The 13,435-nt window shown below is 47.1% G+C and overlaps 1 protein-coding gene across 1 annotated transcript in view; it reads right to left on the reverse strand.

The window, feature by feature from the left end:
• Positions 1-13,435, reverse strand: part of LOC126106139 (uncharacterized) — a 492,342-nt gene that overhangs the window by 338,053 nt on the left and 140,854 nt on the right. The gene's annotated exons all lie outside the window — the stretch shown is intronic.

Raw genomic sequence — 13,435 nt, forward strand, 5'->3', positions numbered from 1 at the left:
CAAAAAACCAGAATAGCACAAAATTACGAAGTTACCACACAAGCAAACTCCTGAAGGAAAAGAAAAGAGCAATTAGACTAACACCAGACAGCCGGCGGCAGTGGTGACGATGACACTGGAGCAGAATTACAAACAGCACTACAGTGACATACATGAATATGCTCTTATAGTAAAATACAAAAGACCCGGCTGACCGTAGGGGTCTCATGAAAACATGGAACATGGCACCGGTGCCGTTTCGTTTCGACACCCACGGTCGTTGGGTCGCTGTGTCCCGACTGCCCGGGTCCACGGTCCAAAGCTCTGCACGGCGGCGTCACTGTCCCGCTGCTACACTTGTCCTTCTGGGAAGCACCCACGCCAGCAAAAGGTTGGCACGAGCACAGCACGAGCAGAGATAATAAAAAACGTGTGACAGATAAAAAAGTACCTTAGCAACGGGATGGATTTTTGGGTATATAAGGGAGAGAAACTAGGTCCGTGCATCATGTGCTCAGCTTCTGCAGTTGCCAGATCATCGCTGACGGAGGAAACCACAACAGTGAGTATACTTCTTCATAAAGGAATCTCTGTATAAACTTGCACGTACTGTTATTTTTGGAAACCTTAATAATGCAATTGATGCATTAGATCTTGATTTACCACATAGTATTGAAGACGACATTTTGTTAAATTTTCGTTATCACAAAATGAAATTTATGCTGGATGCATATCGCTTGCCAGAAAGTTATATTTTTAACGAGAGTGGTAATGTTCCCATTGTTAGCGAAATAATTAATGATGCTCTTCAAGCGGCTGAAAAAATTACACTTAATACATCAATTCCATGGCCAACAATGTGCTTACTTACTATGTGCAATTTTTCACAAAGCACATTTTCGCAAAGCAGATTCAAAATTACGGTGCAGTTTATTGACATTTCTTTCTAATAGCACGACCAAACTTTCAATAACTAAAGTAAGATAATAGTGTCAAGATGTAACAGTTTCAAACAATTTCTTGAGAAAGACATAAGTCACATTCTATCTCCACAACAAATACACAAACTCCGGAGCGGAGTGTGCGCTGATACGAAATTTCGTGGCAGTTTAAAACTGTGTGACTGACCGAGACTCGAACTCGAGACCTTTGCCCTTCACGGGCAAGTGCTCTACCTACAGCAACCCAAGCACAACTCACGACCCGTCCTCACACCTTTAATTCTACCAATACCTCCTGCTTTACAAACTTCACAGAAGCTCTCCTGCGAACCTGGCAGAACTACAACTCATGGAAGAAAGGATATAAGGGAGACACGGCTTAGGCACAGCCTGGGCGATGTTTACAGACTGAAATTTTCACTCTGCAGCGGATCGTGCGATGATTCGAAACTTCGTGGCAGGCAACTGTGTCTAACCGAGGCCCGAACTCGAGACCTTTGCTTTTCACGGACAAACGAAGTTTCAATATGGTTCATATGGCTCTGAGCACTATGGGACTTCACATCTGAGGTCATCATTCCCCTAGAACTTAGAACTACTTAAACCTAACTAACCTAAGGACATCACACACATCCATGCCCGAGGCAGGATTCGAACCTGCGACCGTAGCGGTCCAGACTGAAGAGGCTAGAATCGGTCGGCCACACCGGCCGGCAAAGTTTCAATACATAAACTGATTGCTTATGTCAGGGTTTCTGAAACTCACAAAAAGTAGCTTTGAGCAATAACACAGTAAACAGACTTGGTGGTGTGACTGGGCCCTCCAGGGAGAGTAAGTAAAAGCATTTTCCGCGACATGCCAGCACCTTACAGCCCGCAGAACCTCGGTGGCTACTCTTCCCGCCGTGGCCGCATTGCCCCGCAGAGATGAGGCTGTTAGGCAGCTATGGAAAACAGCGTGGATGTAGTGGGCAGATTAGTTCCTCCATAAAAGGCAACACGAGAAAGAGCTGGCGGCGCAGAGCCGCTGAGTTGCTGGCCGCGTAGCCCTCCGCTTGTCTTGTCCTTTGTGTCCTCAGGAGGGCTGGGAAGAGCAGCGGCGCGCTGGTCGCATTAGCGTCCACCACACTGCCAGCCGCCACAGGCGGCAGGTGGGCCGGGGGTGCGGGTGTAGCAGAATGGCGGACAGCAGTGACGTCACAGGCGTCGCGGCGCACAAAGGCGCCGTCTCCGGCGGCGCCCGCTCTGGCCGCGGTGGCGCGACACTCGCTCATCCTCTCCCACTGGCAGCTGGTGACGTCCACAGACGCGAGCTTCGCAGCGTGCGCCACCACGCCAGGGGTCAACGACCCGCGCAGTGGAGAGCCGGGCGAATTTTCCCGCTCTGACCTAGCTGCCGTTTCTAGCGGAGGCTGCGCCCTGGGAGAAGGGCATAGTTCCACCAGGCACCCAGCCATATACTCCGTTCATCGTAAGAATAAAACTCATTAAACATTACACATTGTATTCTCCCGCGTTTGCTAGAACCTCATTGGATTTCACAGATTAAGGCTTTCACGGCAGGTGTTGTCATCACTTAACACCTCCGGGCTGAGATGCCGTGGTCCATACATAAAACTCTCCTCTGGCGTTTCGCCTTCGACTGCGGAAGGCATCCCCCGAGGACAAGCGGCGAACTGCAACGAGAGCGCGAGTGAGCGCCGTATATGCAGGGTTGTCCATTGATAGTGACAGGGCCAAATATCTCACGAAATAAGCATTAAACGAAAAAACTAGAAAGAACGAAACTCGACTAGCTTGAAGGGGGAAACCAGATGGCGCCATGGTTGGCCCGCTAGATGGCGCTGCCATAGGTCAAACGGATATCAACTGCGTTTTTTTTAAAAATAGGAACCCCCATTTTTATTACATATTCGAGTAGTACGTAAAGAAATATGAATGTTTTAGTTGGACCACATTTTTCACTTTGTCATACACTCCTGGAAATTGAAATAAGAACACCGTGAATTCATTGTCCCAGGAAGGGGAAACTTTATTGACACATTCCTGGGGTCAGATACATCACATGATCACACTGACAGAACCACAGGCACATAGACACAGGCAACAAAACATGCACAATGTCGGCACTAGTACAGTGTATATCCACCTTTCGCAGCAATGCAGGCTGCTATTCTCCCATAGAGACGATCGTAGAGATGCTGGATGTAGTCCTGTGGAACGGCTTGCCATGCCATTTCCACCTGGCGCCTCAGTTGGACCAGCGTTCGTGCTGGACGTGCAGACCGCGTGAGACGACGCTTCATCCAGTCCCAAACATGCTCAATGGGGGACAGATCCGGAGATCTTGCTGGCCAGGGTAGTTGACTTACACCTTCTAGAGCACGTTGGGTGGCACGGGATACATGCGGACGTGCATTGTCCTGTTGGAACAGCAAGTTCCCTTGCCGGTCTAGGAATGGTAGAACGATGGGTTCGATGACGGTTTGGATGTACCATGCACTATTCAGTGTCCCCTCGACGATCACCAGTGGTGTACGGCCAGTGTAGGAGATCGCTCCCCACACCATGATGCCGGGTGTTGGCCCTGTGTGCCTCGGTCGTATGCAGTCCTGATTGTGGCGCTCACCTGCACGGCGCCAAACACGCATACGACTCCCCTACGACTCCTCTACGGCACTGCGTAGGATCCTATGGTCTTGGCGTGCATCCGTGCGTCGCTGCGGTACGGTCCCAGGTCGACGAGCACGTGCACCTTCCGCCGACCACTGGCGACAACATCGATGTACTGTGGAGACCTCACGCCCCACGTGTTGAGCAATTCGGCGGTACGTCCACCCGGCCTCACGCATGCCCACTATACGCCCTCGCTCAAAGTCCGTCAACTGCACATACGGTTCACGTCCACGCTGTCGCGGCATGCTACCAGTGTTAAAGACTGCGATGGAGCTCCGTATGCCACGGCAAACTGGCTGACACTGACGGCGGCGGTGCACAAATGCTGCGCAGCTAGCGCCATTCGACGGCCAACACCGCGGTTCCTGGTGTGTCCGCTGTGCCGTGCGTGTGATCATTGCTTGTACAGCCCTCTCGCAGTGTCCGGAGCAAGTATGGTGGGTCTGACACACCGGTGTCAATGTGTTATTTTTTCCATTTCCAGGAGTTTAGATAGCACTGTAATAGTCACAAACGTATAAGTACGTGTTATCACGTAACATTCTACCAGTGCGCACTGTATTTACTTCGTGATACATTACCCGTGTTAAAATGAACCGTTTCCCAATTGCGGGAAAGGTCGATATCGTGTTGATGTATGGATATCGTGATCAAAATTCGCAACTGGCGTGAGCTATGTATATTGCTCGGTATCCTAGACGACATCATCCAAGTGTCTGGACCGTTCGCCGGATAGTTACGTTATTTAAGGAAACAGGAAGTGTTCAGCCACGTGTGAAACGTCAACCACGACCTGCAACAAATGATGATGCCCAAGTAGGTGTTTTAGCTGCTGTCGTGGGTAATGCGCACATCAGTAGCACACAAATTGCGCGAGAATCGGGAATCTTAAATACGTCGGTGTTGAGAATGCTTCATCAACATTGGTTGCACCTGTACCATACTTCTATTCACCAGGAATTGCATGGCGACGACTTTGAACGTCGTGTACAGTTCTGCCACTGCGCACAACAGAAATCACTGGACGATTACAGATTTTTTGCACGAGTTCTATTTAGCGATGAATCGTCATTCACCAACAGCGGTAACTTAAACCGGCCTAATATGCACTATTGGGCAACGGAAAATCCACGATGTCTGCGACAAGTGGAACATCAGCGACCTTGGCTGGTTAATGTATCGTGCAGCATTATTGGAGGAAGGATAACTGGCCCCCATTTGATCGATGGCAATCTAAATGGTGCAATGTATGCTGATTTCCTACGTAATGTTCTACCGATGTTACTACAAGATGCTTCACTGCATGACAGAATGGCGATGTACTTCCAACATGATGGATGTCCGGCACATAGCTCGCGTGCGGATGAGGCGGTTTTGAATAGCATATTTCATGACAGTTGGATTGGCCGTCGAAGCACATACCATGGCCCGCACGTTCACCGGATCTGACGTCCCCGGATTTCTTTCTCTGGGGAAAGTTGAAAGATATTTGCTATCGTGATCAACCGGCAACGCCTGACAACATGCGTCAGCGCATTGTCAATGCATGTGCGAACATTACGAAAGGCGAACTACTCGCTGTTGAGAGGAATGTCGTTACACGTATTGCCGAATGCATTGAGGTTGACGGACATGATTTTGAGCATTTATTGGATTAATGTGGTATTTACAGGTAATCACGCTGTAACAGCATGTGTTGTCAGAAATGATAAGTTCACAAAGATACATGTATCACATTGGAACAACCGAAATAAAATGTTCAAACGTACCTACGTTCTGTATTTCAGTTTATAAAACCTACCTGTTACCAACTGTTCGACGAAAATTGTGAGCCATACGTTTGTGACTATTACAGCGCCATCTATCACAAAGCGAAAAAAGTGGTCCAACCAAAACATTCATATTTCTTTACGCACTACACGAATATGTAATAAAAAATGGGGGTTCGTATTAAAAAAAAAACGCAATTGATATCCGTTTGACCTATGGCAGAGCCATCTAGCGGGCCAACCATAGCGCCATCTGGTTTCCCCCTTCATGCTAGACAAGTTTTGTTCTTTGTAGTTTTTTCGTTTGACGCTTATTTGGTGAGATATTTGGCCCGGTCACGATCAATAGACCACCCTGTATAAGGCATCCAGAGGGTGCCGCTGTCAATCACCTGACGTCGGCTGTGCTATAATATCTGATATTGCCAACTTTCTCAATTCAAATTAGTCGATAGTCACGCTGTTGTTGCAATGTTGACATCCATATCTTATCCAGATTAATGCCTCCACCTTTTCTATTAAAATTATTGCAGTGTTTGGCAATCGCAATAGCCTCTGTGCATTCGCGCATAACAATGCGACGTCTTTGCTATGACGGTCGTCTCACTAAACTTTATTTCATGATCACCTTCCTGAATCATATGATTTATCAATATGTTCCTTTTATGTTCACCCAGACGGGTGTTGACGCTTCTTTTTGTTGTACCTATATAGACATTTCCACAAACGCACGTAATTTTATAGACACCTGGCCGGCCGTTTTGACCAAGCGGTTCTAGGCGCTTCAGTCCGGAACCGCGCTGCTGCTCCGGTCGCAGGTTCGAATCCTGCCTCGGGCATGGATGTGTGTGCTGTCCTTAGGTTAGTTAGGTTTAAGTAGTTCTAAGTCTAGGGGACTGATGACCTCAGATGTTAAGTCCCATGGTGCTCAGAGCCATAGACACCTTTTGTGGTTAGAGTTCGCCGCTTGTCCTCGGAGGATGCCTTTCACAGTCGAATGCGAAACGCCAGGTGAGAGTTTTATGTATGGACCTCGGCAACTCAGCCCGGAAGTGTTAAGTGATGGCTCATTGTATTTCGTTTCACATGGAGCAGAAGCCAATATGTCTCGAGTACAGTCAAGTACGATAACGAGGATACGTTTTATGCTGTGCGTTACGCGTACATCTGCTCAGCAATAATACGGGACAACAGGCGCATTAAACTTGGAAAGCGCTGGCGAGCCACCTGGTCCAGCTACAGTGCGTGTAACACCACGAGCCGCCGCGAACGGTACTGGTATAGCACGATAGCCATCTAGCGGTAGAACGGGCGAAACTACGAAAATTAGCAGACACATTATTATTGCACTTTATTTGTTAACCTTCTGTATAACTGTTAACCCATATTAAAAATTTTGTTGTCAATATAAAAACGCTCCTGCAGCTAGCAAAATTTACTGAAATATGACAAATGTTCAAATGTGTGTGAAACCTTGTGGGACTTAACTGCAAAGGTCATCAGTCCCTAAGCTTACACACTACTTAACCTAAATTATCCTAAGGAGAATCACACACACCCATGCCCGAGGGAGGACTCGAACCTCCGCCCGGACCAGCCGCACAGTCCATGACTGCAGCGCCCCAGACCGCTCGGCTAATCCCGCGCGGCTGAAATATGATATCTGTGCTAGTAGTATTTGTACTGTAGTACAACGTATCTCTTGCTAAAGATCATATGTAGTAAAGTGTAATATCTTATCATACCCACATTCTTTGTAAAAAGCATCCAGTGTTTACTTTCTGTGAATCAGTGAAAACCAAGTGCAGCTAAATACTGTGTATATATGTGTACATAGCTCAATAATTTAAATCATAAGAAGAGATCTGGTATGGATACCACAAGGCAGTGCACTGTAAGTACCTAAAACTTAAGAAACTTTCGGGTTCGTAAATGTTTCGTCACCGATTACTGAATTTCCGTCATTTCCGCCAGCAGCACCAGCACTGCATGTAGCTACACTTGGTCCACAACGGAATGTCCCTGTAACACCTCCATCTGTAGTGGCTCGAAAACATGTTCAAGGTTGAATAAATCGTAAAAAAGCGACTGGTTGCATGTTTATTACCAGATAAATCGCCAAAAAAAGTGTTGTTGTGATGCCTCGTGTGAGGAGAAGAAAAGCGTACGTTTCCGACTTTGATAAAGGTCGGATTGTAGCCTATCGCGATTGCGGTTTATCGTATCGTAACATTGCTGGTCGCGTCGGTCGAGATCCAATACCTGTTAGCAGAATATGGAATCGATGGGCTCAGGAGGGTAATACGGAACGCCGTGCTGGATCCCAACGGCCTCGTATCGCTAGCAGTTGAGATGACAGGCATCTTATCCGCACGCTGTAACGGATCGTGCAGCCACGTCTCGATCCCTGAGTCATAAGATAGGGACGTTTGCAAGACAACAACCATCTGCACGAACAGTTCGACGACGTTTGCAGCAGCATGGACTATCTGGTCGGAGACCATGGCTGCGGTCACCCTTGATGCTGCATCACAGACAGGAGCGCCTGCGTTGGTGTACTCAACGACGAACCTGTGTGCACCAGGTTCTGTTTACAGCATCACGATGGTCGCATCCGGTGAACGCACATTGGAAGCGTGTATTCGTCATCGCCATACTGGCTTATCACCCGGCGTGATGGTATAGGGTGCCATTGGTTACACGTCTCGGTCACCTCTTGTTCGCATTGACGCTACTTTGAACAGTGGACATTACATTTCAGATGTGTTACGACCCATGGCTCTACCCTTCATTCGATCCCTGCGAAACACTACATTTCCGCAGGATAATGCACGACCGCATGTTGCACGTCCTCTATGGGCCTTTCTGGATACAGGAACTGTTCGACTGCTGCCCTGGCCAGCACATTCTCCAGGCCTGTCACCAATTTGAAACGTCTGGTCAATGGTGGCCAAGCAACTGGCTCGTCACAATATGCCAGTCACTACTCTTGATGAACTGTGGTATCGTGTTGAAGCTGCATGAGCAGCTGTACCTGTACACGCCATGCAAGGTTTGTTTGACTCAATGCCCAGGCGTATCAAGGCCATTATTACGGCCAGAGGTGGTTGTTCTGGATACTGATTTCTCAGAGTCTATGCACCCAAATTGCGTGAAAATGTTATCACATGTCAGTTATAGTATAATATATTTGTCCAATGAATACCTGTTTATCATCTGCATTTCTTCTTGGTGTATCAATTTTAATGGTCAGTAGTGTAATTACGAGGACGATTCAAATAAAATATTTTGTTATTTGTTGCTAAGCCAATGAGCTGGCACAGAAAAATAAGTTACACTAAAAAAAGTGAAGCAACTGGAATATTAGCTTCGATGTCAGTGTAACTTCGTACATGTGTGCAACGTAGCTGGCCGTGCAAATGGTTAGAGTTGCAAATCTCTGTGACAGGTGGAAGGGCAACCGGAGTGCATTACTGCTGATGGTGTTGAGCCTTGGTACGAGTCCTGTGGGGTGTGAACTGCGTCAGACACTGATATGCCGTGTACTCGTTTGAGACAACGTTATTAGCACCTGGCAAAGTTTGAAAGAGGCCTCATTTCGGAAATCCATTTGGTGAGTTGGTCGAATCGTCCAATATCCAGATTAACTGAGGCACTCGGACATGACAGTGGCTCAGTGTTAGAGCACAAGGGGACGGTGTGGGTGAGCATATTCGTCGTCAGCGTTGCAGTCGACCACCTCTGGTCACCACCTACATCTACATCTGCGTACATACTCCGCAATCCGCAGCATGCCACATGTCGGTGGGTACTCCGTACCACTACTAGTGATCTTCTTACCTGTTCCACTCCGAAGCAGAGCGAGAGATAAACGACTATCTATAATGCCTTCGTATGAGCCCTAATTTGTTGTATCTTCGTGTTCCTTACAGACAGTGTATGTTGGAGGCAGTAGAATCGTTCGGCAGTCAGCTTCAGATGCCATTTCTCTATATTTTCTCAATAGCGTTCCTCGAAAACAATGTGGTCTTCCCTACAGGAAGTCCCATTTCACTTCCCGAAGCATGTCTGTAACACTGGCGTGTTGTTAGAACCTACCAGTAACAAATCTAGCAGCCCGCCTCTGAATAGCTTCGATGACTTCCTTTAATCTGACCTCATACGGATCCCAAACACTCGAGCAGTACTCGAGAACCGGCCGCACTAGCGTCCTATATGTGGGCTTGTTTACAGATGAACTACACTTGCCTGGAATTCTCCCACCAAGCCGAAGTGCAACATTCGCCTTCACTACATCAATTCTCACAAACTCGTGCCATTTAAATTTCCTTTTTTCAGTCAGCAGTCCTCTCACTGTTTTGATGCGACGCACCACGAATTCCTGTCCTGTGCCAACCATGTCAGAGTGACACTTGCAAATTACATCCTCCATTATTTGAAAGATGTATTCCAATTGCTGTCTTCCTCTACAGTTCTTGCCCTCTAAAGCTCCCTCCAGTCGTTCCCTGATGTCTTAACAGATGTCTGGTCGCTGTCCCTTCTCCTTGTCATTGTTTTCCACACATTCATTTCCTCACCGATCCTGCACAGAACCTCCTCACCCTTACCTTATCAGTCCACCTAATTTTCAACATTCGTCCGTAGCACCGCATCTCAAATGTTCAGATTCTCTTCTGTTCTTGTTTTACCAGTGTCCATGTTTCACTATGACACAATGCTGGCTCAAAACGTATGTTTCCAGAAATTTCTCCCTCAAATTAGGGCCGATGTTTGTTACTAATAGACTTCTCTTGGCCAGGAAGTGCTGTATCTGAACATTACACGTATGTTCTTCCTGCTCATCCACATTAACTCTCATTGTTCTACATTTAGAGCCAGCTGCCATTCATACCAATGAGACAAGTTCATCACATTGTGGATGAAGGACATCGTAAGCCCTCCAAATATTCACCTACCATCCAAGAAAAAGTAATGGACTCCTCGCAGCGTTCTGTCTCATACAGCACCATTTCTGGGAGACAGGCAGCAGCTGCACTACGGAGTTACTGTCCTATGCGTAGGCTGTTGTTAACACCACAACACGAATGGCTGCGTTTGGAGTGGTCCCGTGACTGGGAACCACGGCCGATGAATCGTTGTTCTGCCGGTACCCTGGATAACCAGCGAGTATGTGACACGCGGAGTGACTCCATTCTACCGATGTTTTGGAGAGGCAGAGCATTGTTACTCCCGGCGTGGTGGTCTGGTTACCCATTGGGTATGACTTCAGTTGATGGCTGGTAGTGACGGAGGGAACACTTCCTGCCACGGTACGTCACGAACATCCTGGACCCTCATGTTTTACCTCACATGTGACAGCATTGTGGTGACTTTTTTCAATAGGAGAATGTACAAGCACGCATAACAACTTTCTGCGTGATGTTGGGGTATTGCCGTAGCCAGCGAGATAGCGATATCTATTTCCAATAGGACATGTGTGAGACGTCATCACTGTCCCACGGCCAGTTTTGTGGATATGAAAGACCAGTTACATTAGTGGACCAGTTTGGTTCAAGAGAGGATACAATGGCTTGATCGCACCCCTACCAGCCGACCAGCGTGTGCACTGGTGCTAGGAGGGGTGCAACCTCATGCTGATAATTGGGCTCGTACCGCCAGGTTCTTTGTAAGTTTGACGCTAAAATGTAATTACTGAAACGTCACTTCTGTATCTACATCTACGTACGTACCCTGCACGTCGCCATGAGGCGCGTGTCGGAGGGTACCCTGTACCACTACTAGCCATTCCCTTTGCTGTTCCACTCGCAAATAGAGCGAGGGAGAATCTACTGTCTATGTGTCTCCGTATGAGCCCTAATTTCTCGTATCGCATCTTCGTAGTTCTTAAGCGAAATGTGTGTTGGGGGCAGTATAATCCTTCTGCAGTCAGCATCAAAAAATGCCGGTTCTACAATTTTTCTCAATACTGTTCCTCGAAAAGAACAACATCTTCCCTCCAGAGATTCTCATATGAGTTCCCGAAACACATCAGTAATACCTGCATATTGTTTGAACCTGCAAGTAACAAATCTACCAGCAGACCTCTGAATTGCTTCGATGTCTTCCTTGAATCTGACTTGGTATCGATTCCAAGTTCTCCCTACCACAACCCTCAAATGTTCGTTCCATTTCATATCGCTTTGCAGCATCAAGCCCAGATATTTGAATGACGTAACTGTGTCAAGTAGGACACTACTAATGTTGTATCCAAACACCATGGGTCTGTTTTTCCTACTCATTCGCATTAACTTTCATTTTCCTACATTTAACGCTAGCTCCCATTCATTACCAACTAGAAATTTTGTCCAACTCATCTTGTATCCTCCTAAAGTCACTCAGCTTCGACACCTTCCCGTACCAATAGCATCATCAGCAACAACTTATAAGACTGAGAAGTTTCATTTCGTTTACTTTTGTTTATTTCTTTTATTTTTGTCAGGTAGTTTATATCATTTTACGAAATAGCCCCCGCGACGTAAAAATGCACACATTCCGCCGTTTATGGAATACACCGATTACTCTTGATAAGAATCCTTCCGGTTGTGAATGCAGCAACTTGCACACCTCTGCTTCATCGCCTCTCAGATGCTTGTCTCCAGTACTTCTTTCAGCCGCCTGAATACTTGAAAGTCACTCGGACCAGGTCTGATGAATGAAGAGCGTGTTCGAAACTTTCAAATTTCGTATCGTGTGTTGTTGCTACAGAACTTCCTCACAGGCATCTGCGCCACGATCTCGCAGTTCAGAAGTCAGCTGACGTGCAGTCACTTTTCTCAGTCAGAGCACATCGTGGAAAATGTCCACAGGACATTAATTAAACAAATGTGCATTAGTGCCCCGCATTGGGCAAACAAAATTAATACTGACGGGTTAGCCTGACAAGATCGGATTAAAAAAGCCCCCTCTTACATCTAACCAGGCTACTGCGTGAAACCTCGTGACAGATCAAAAATGCGGGACTGATGACCTCGCCGTTCGGTCCCATACTCTCTCAATTAATCAATCAATCACAGATCAAAAGTGTTTGCCCGACTGGGAGTCGAATTTGGGACGTTTGCCTTTTACGGGAAAAGGTGCCATGATCGAGTTCTGGTTCGGGACACTGTCTTAATCTGCAACGAAATTTCAAATCAGTGCGCATTCCGCTGTAGAGTGAAAATTTATTCTGGAAACAATTCTCCAGGCTGTGGCTAAGCAATGTCTCCGCAATATCCTTTTCTCCATGGGTGCTAGAGTCTAGTCCCGCAAGGCATGCAGAAGTCTGGATGGTAGGAAGACGAGGTACTGACAGAAGCGTGAGGGCGGCTTGTGAGTGGTGCTTGTATAGCTCAGACGGTAGAACACTTTCCCGCGGAAGGCAGAGGTTCGAGGCTCGAACGTCGGTCCGGAGCACAGTTTTAATCTGTCAGGATGTTTCAAGTGCTAGATGGTTCGTGGCTCTCTGCCGACTCGCTAATCGGTTTGGTCACCAACAAGGTTTCATCTTGCGACAGGTACCTCCGTTCTTCTTTCTCCGCTAGTTAATCTAAGGGATTTCACAATATTCAGTTCCAGATTTGCGCAAGATCCGAGAACTCCTTTACAAGAGGTCACGCACTTCAGGTTATTGAGTCTAATTCGCCATAAATGGAATCCAGAAACACTGCATGTTGCATATAAATGATCTGTACTGCTCAGAGTGCTCCAATTTCTATGTAGGTGATTAATGCCCGTGCAAAGGGTGGCCTTTGTAACGTTCCAGCTTACACCTTCTGTATTTTCGGCTACTTCACCTTAGACTGTTAAAAGCGGTGGCTCGTTTTTATTTTACATGTTACTATTCCTTGCTGTAGGGGCTGTGATTTTTGATATATTTTTTTGTCGAAATCAGCAAGGTAAAACAGAGGCCACTACTTCCACCACATCAAGTGGATTTTGTGCTCACGTACTCACACTGAGCCGTGAACACTTCCCAGTTTATCAGTGGGGAATAATTGAACATGATTACTACTGTTATCGGTGCCAAGCGTGCAATGGTCGTGCCAGGCGCGC

The sequence above is a fragment of the Schistocerca cancellata genome, chromosome 10, assembly GCF_023864275.1.
Source record: "Schistocerca cancellata isolate TAMUIC-IGC-003103 chromosome 10, iqSchCanc2.1, whole genome shotgun sequence".
Lineage (NCBI taxonomy): Eukaryota > Metazoa > Arthropoda > Insecta > Orthoptera > Acrididae > Schistocerca > Schistocerca cancellata.